The sequence below is a fragment of the Bos taurus genome, chromosome X, assembly GCF_002263795.3.
Source record: "Bos taurus isolate L1 Dominette 01449 registration number 42190680 breed Hereford chromosome X, ARS-UCD2.0, whole genome shotgun sequence".
Lineage (NCBI taxonomy): Eukaryota > Metazoa > Chordata > Mammalia > Artiodactyla > Bovidae > Bos > Bos taurus.
In genome coordinates, this window is record NC_037357.1 from 10,122,850 (window position 1) to 10,128,567 (window position 5,718).

General features: G+C 35.9%; 1 non-coding gene across 1 annotated transcript; it reads right to left on the reverse strand.

The window, feature by feature from the left end:
* Positions 1-477: 477 nt before the first annotated feature.
* Positions 478-550, reverse strand: TRNAE-UUC (transfer RNA glutamic acid (anticodon UUC)). The gene has a single exon. It is a non-coding gene; the product is annotated as a tRNA-Glu (tRNA).
* Positions 551-5,718: the final 5,168 nt, after the last annotated feature.

Sequence of the window (5,718 nt, forward strand, 5' to 3'; positions counted from 1 at the left end):
GAATCAATTTGTCAATCTCTATGAAGAAGACTGCTGGAATATTGATTAGAATTGCATTGAATCTGCATATGAATTTAGGGAGAATTGACATTGTAACTTTGAGTTTCCAATCCATGAGCATGGTATAGCTCTACATTTGTATAGGTTTTCTCTCATTATCCTAGCAAAATCTTAGTTTTCAGTGTACCAATGATCTTGAATCTGCACATCTTTTGTTAAATTGAAATAACCTTCTGGGTTTTCATTATTATTTATTAATATGGAAAACTATATCATTCAATATTCAAATATTAATGAAACTTTCATCTCTAGGATAAATCCAGTTTGAGGATATATTGTCTATTTAATATTATTTTCTGTATTTGATTTGCTAATATTTTATTAATGATTTTTAAGGCTGTGCTCAAGAAGAATGTTGGTCTATAGTTTTCTTTTTTTCGCTTTTTCAGCTGTGCCATGCAGCTTGTGGTGTCTTAGATCCCTGACCAGGGACTGAACCTGGGGCCACAGCAGTGAAAGTGCTGAGTCCTAAACACTGGACCACCAGGGAAGTCCCTGTAGTTTTCTTTTCTTTTAATGTTGTTGTCTGGCTTTGATATAAAGGTAATATTGAGCTCCTAGAATGAGTTGAAAGCTGTAACTCACATCCCTTATTTTCTGTGAAAAAAATGCCCTTATTTTCTGTGAAAAAATGATAGGCTTGGCATTATTTCTTCCTTCAGTTCAGTTCAGTTCAGTCGCTCAGTTGTGTCTGACTTTTTGGGACCCTATGGACTACAGCACACCAGGCTTCCCTGTCCATCACCTCCTGGAGTTTACTCAAACTCATGTCCATAGAGTCAGTGATGCCATCTAACCATCTCATCCTCTGTAATCCCTTTCTCCTCCTGCCTTCAATCTTTTCCAGCATCTGGGTCTTTTCAAGTGAGTCAGTTCTTCCCATTAACTAGCCAAAGTATTGGACTTTCAGCTTCAGGATAAGTCCTTCCAATGAATATCCAGAACTGATTTCCTTTAGGTTGGACTGGTTAGATCTCCTTAGAGTCCAGAGGACTTTCAAGAGTATTCTCCAACACCATAGTTCAAAAGCATCAATTCTCCGGCACTCAGCTTTCTTCACAGTCCAACTCTTATATCCATCCATGACTACTGGAAAAACCACAGCTTTAACTAGATGGACCTTTGTTGGCAAAGTAATGTCTCTGCTTTTTAATATGCTGTCTAGGTTGATCATAGCTTTTTGTTCAAGGAGCAAGCCCCTTTTAATTTCATGGCTGCAGTCACCATCTGCAGTGATTTTGGAGCCCCAAAAATAAAATCTCTCACTGTTTCTGTTGTTTCCCCATCTATTTACTGTGTGATAAAACCAGATGCCATGATCTTAGTTTTCGGAATGTTGAGTTTTAAGCTAACTTTTTCACTCTGCTCTTTCACTTTCATCAAGAGGCTCTTTAGTTCTTTTTTGCTTTCTGCCATAAGGGTGGTGTCATCTGCATATCTGAGGTTATTGATATTTCTCTCAACAATCTTGATTCCAGCTTTTGCTTTATGTAGCCCAGCATTTTGTAATAATGTACTCTGCATATAAGTTAAATAATCAAGGTGACAATATGCAGCCTTGATGTACTCCTTTCCTGATATGGAACCAGTCTGTTGTTCCATGTCCAGTTCTATCTGCTTCTGGACCTGCACACAGATTTTTCAAGAGGCAGGTCAGGTGGTCTGGTATTCCCATCTCTTTCAGAACTTTCCACAGTTTGTTGTGATGCACACAGTCAAAGGCTTTGGCATAGTCAATAAAGCAGAAGTAGATGTTTTTCTGGAATTCTTGCTTTTTTGATGATCCAGTGGATGTTGGCAATTTGATCTCTGGTTCCTCTGCCTTTTCTCAATCCAGTTTGGACATCTGGAAGTTCATGGTTCACGTATTGTTGAAGCCTGGCTTGGAGAATTTTGAGCATTGCTTTGGTAGAGTGTGAGATGAGTGCAATTGTGCAGTAGTTTGAACATTCATTCGCATTGCCTTTCTTTGGGATTGAAATGAAAACTGACCTTTTCCAGTTTTCATTTCTTCCTTAAGTATTTTAAATAATTTACCTGTGAAGCAACTTGGTTATGGAGTTTTGTTTGTAAGAATGTTATAAATTATGAATTCAGTTTCATTGATAGATATGACTATCTAAATTTTCTAATTTTTATGTCAGATTTAGTTATTTAAGTGATTTCTAGAAGTGTGTTTATTTCATCTAAGTTGTCAAAATTATTGTTATAAATTTTTAATAATCTCATCATTATTTTAAATTCCATATGATTGATAATGGTACTCTCTCTTTTATTGCTCATATTTCTAATTTGTTTTCTTTCATTGACTAGAGGTTTTCTTTCAATTAACTAGAGGTTCACCAGTTTATGCATATTTTCAAAGAACCTGCGTTTGTTTTCATTAAATTTTCTCTATTTTCTGTTTTCTAATTCACTGATTGCAATTCTTAAATTTATTTCCTTTTTTCTTTTTACTCTGGTTTAACTCGCTGTTTTATTTCTTTATTTTTAGCTTCATGAGATGGCAGTTTAGACAGCATATTTTAGACTTTTGAAAAAAAGCGTTTAATGCTATAAATTTCTTGCTAAGTATTGTGCTCTCTGCATTCTACAAATTCTGATATGTTGTGATTTCATTTTTATTCAACTCAAAGCTTTTTCTAATTCCCTTGTAAATTTTTCTTTGGCTGATGATTTATTTCAAAGTATGTTTTTTAGTTTGTAGGCATTTCAAATATTTTCAGATATCTTTTTAGTGTTAATTTCTAATTTGATATTTCTGTTTTCAGCAAACATATACTATATAATACGAATTTAGATTTATTTAGATTTGCTGGTTTAGCATATGGTCTGTTTTAAAAATTTTTATTGAAGTATAGTTGATAAATAATAAGTTACAGGTGTATAGTAAAGTGGTTTACCATTTTTAATATTTATGCTTCATTTATAGTTATTATAAAATATTTGCTATATTCCCCACATTGTACAATATATCTTTATAGCTTATTTTATACCTAATAATGATGGTCATTTTTTTAAAAAACTATTTGCACTATCATGAAGTGAATACTTAATGGTCTTTTTCACAAAGATGACCTGAAAAGTCTCATCAAATTCCTTTTGAAGAGATTTACTTTGAACAACCAATCAGAAAAATAATCTGACAGACTTTTAGTGTACCAGTGTTGGCTTCTAGGGGTCTCCATTTATTTTTCTAAGTGATCGTGAATCCTTATATTAATAATATAGAATAGTGCTAAAGATTGAGGTCAGTCTTTCCAGACATTCTTAAATTTTTGATAAAGTGACATTCTGAATCTGGTAGCATCATTCCCCTTTTTCCTCTAGTCCTCAACAGTCACTGATGGAGGTCTATTCAGCCTCTGTAATTTATGTAAATATTTTAAAAATACCAGGTAGATTTATATTCATTTTGACCGTTAAGGAGAGCCACCCTCAACAAAGGAGGCTGAATGCAAAGCTGGGCAGTGTGTTTTTCTGGTTCTAAGAGGTTCCCAATCATTCCCAAATTATCTCCTTTTTTCAAACTATGCTTCTTTTGGAGAGTTGGACATATACTCCTCTCCTTGTTACAGATGGGAACACAGTCCTACTATTAATTATGGGAATTTATCTATCTCTCAGGTATGACAGAACAGAAAGAAAGACTTAACAAGGGTGATCACTTCCAAATGCCCTGTTGAAAGGAAAAGACCTGTTCAAGTGATAATTGTGACACTCCTAGTTGTGAAATCTCAACTACATTACCTTCTCCACAGTTTGATTTTCTTTTCCGTGAATGCAGGGTAACAATACTTACTTACTTTGCAAGGATATCATGAGAGTTAAAGGTTACTTATATAGAATGTTTTGCATATACTAAATGTTCAATAATAGTAGCTCCTATCAGTATTATCACCATCTATTGACTCTTAGAAGAAATGGAGTAGCTGTCATAGTCAACAAAAGAGTCCAAAATACAGTACTTGGATGCAATCTCAAAAATGACAGAACGATATCTGTTCGTTTCCAAGGAAAATCATTCAATATCACAGTAATCCAAGTCTATGCCCCAACCAGTAATGCTTAAGAAGCTGAAGTCGAACGGTTCTATGGAGATCTACAAGACCTTCTAGAACTAACACCCCAAAAAGATGTCCTTTTCATTATAGGGGACTGGAATGCAAAAGTAGGAAGTCAAGAGATACCTGGAGTAACAGGCAAATTTGGCCTTGGAGTACAAAAGAAGCAGGGAAAAGGTTAACAGAGTTTTGCCAGAGAATGCACTGGTCATAGCAAACACCCTCTTCCAACAACACAAGAGAGGTCTCTATGCATGGACATCACCAGATGGCCAACACCAAAATCAGATTGATTATATTCTTTGCAGCCAAAGATGGAGAAGCCTTATAGAGTCAGCAAAAACAAGGCTGGGAGCTGACTATGGCTCAGATCATGAAGTCCTTATTGCCAAATTCAGACTTAAATTGAAGAAAGTGGGGGAAAACCACTAGACCAAGTATGACCTAAATCAAATCCCTAACAATTATATAGTAGAAGTGAGAAATACATTCAAGGGACTAGATCTGATAGAGTGCTTGAGGAACTATGGATGGAGGTTCATGACACTGTATAGGAGACAGGGATCAAGACCATCCCCATGAAAAAGAAATGCAAAAAAGCAAAATGGCTGTCTGAGGAGGCCTTACAAATAGCTGTGGAAAGAAGAAAAGTGAAAAGCAAAGGAGAAAAGGAAAGATATATGCATTCGAATGCAGAGTTCCAAAGAATAGCAAGGAGAGATAAGAAAGCTTTCCTCAGCAATCAGTGCAAAGAAATAGAGGGGGAAAAAAAGAATGGGAAAGACTAGAGATGTCTTAAAGAAAATTAGAGATACCAAGGGAACATTTCATGCAAAGATGGGCTCAATAAAGGATTAAATGGTAGGGACCTAACAGAAGCAGAAGATACTAAGAAGAGATGGCAAGAATACACAGAAGAACTGTACAAAAATGATCCTCATGATGCAGATAATCACAATGGTATGATCACTCACCTAGAGCCAGACATCCTGGAATGTGAAGTCAAGTGGGCCTTAGGAAGCATCGCTACGAACAAAGCTAGTAGAGGTGATGGCTTTCCAGCTGAGCTATTTCAAATCCTAAAAGATGATGCTGTGAAAGTGCTGCACTCTATACGTCATCAAATTTGGAAAACTCAGCAGTGGCCACAGGACTGGAAAAGGTCAGTTTTCATTTTAATCCTGAAAAAAGGCATTGCCAAAGAATGCTGAAACTACCACACAATTGTACTCAACTCACACACTAGTAAAGTAATGCTCAAAATTCTCTAAGTCAGGCTTCAATAAGATGTGAACTGTGAACTTCCAGATGTTCAAGCTGGTTTTAGAAAAGGCAGAGGAACCAGAGATCAAACTGCCAACATCCGCTGGATCATCAAAAAAGCAAGAGAGTTCCAGAAAAACATCTATTTCTGCTTTATTGACTATGCCAAAACTTTGACAGTGTGGATCCCACCAAACTGTGGAAAATTCTGAAAGAGATGGGAATACCAGAACACCTGACCTGCTTCTTGAGAAATCTGAATGCAGGTCAATAAGCAACAGCTAGAACTGGACATGAACAACAGACTGGTTCCAAATAGGAAAAGGAGTAT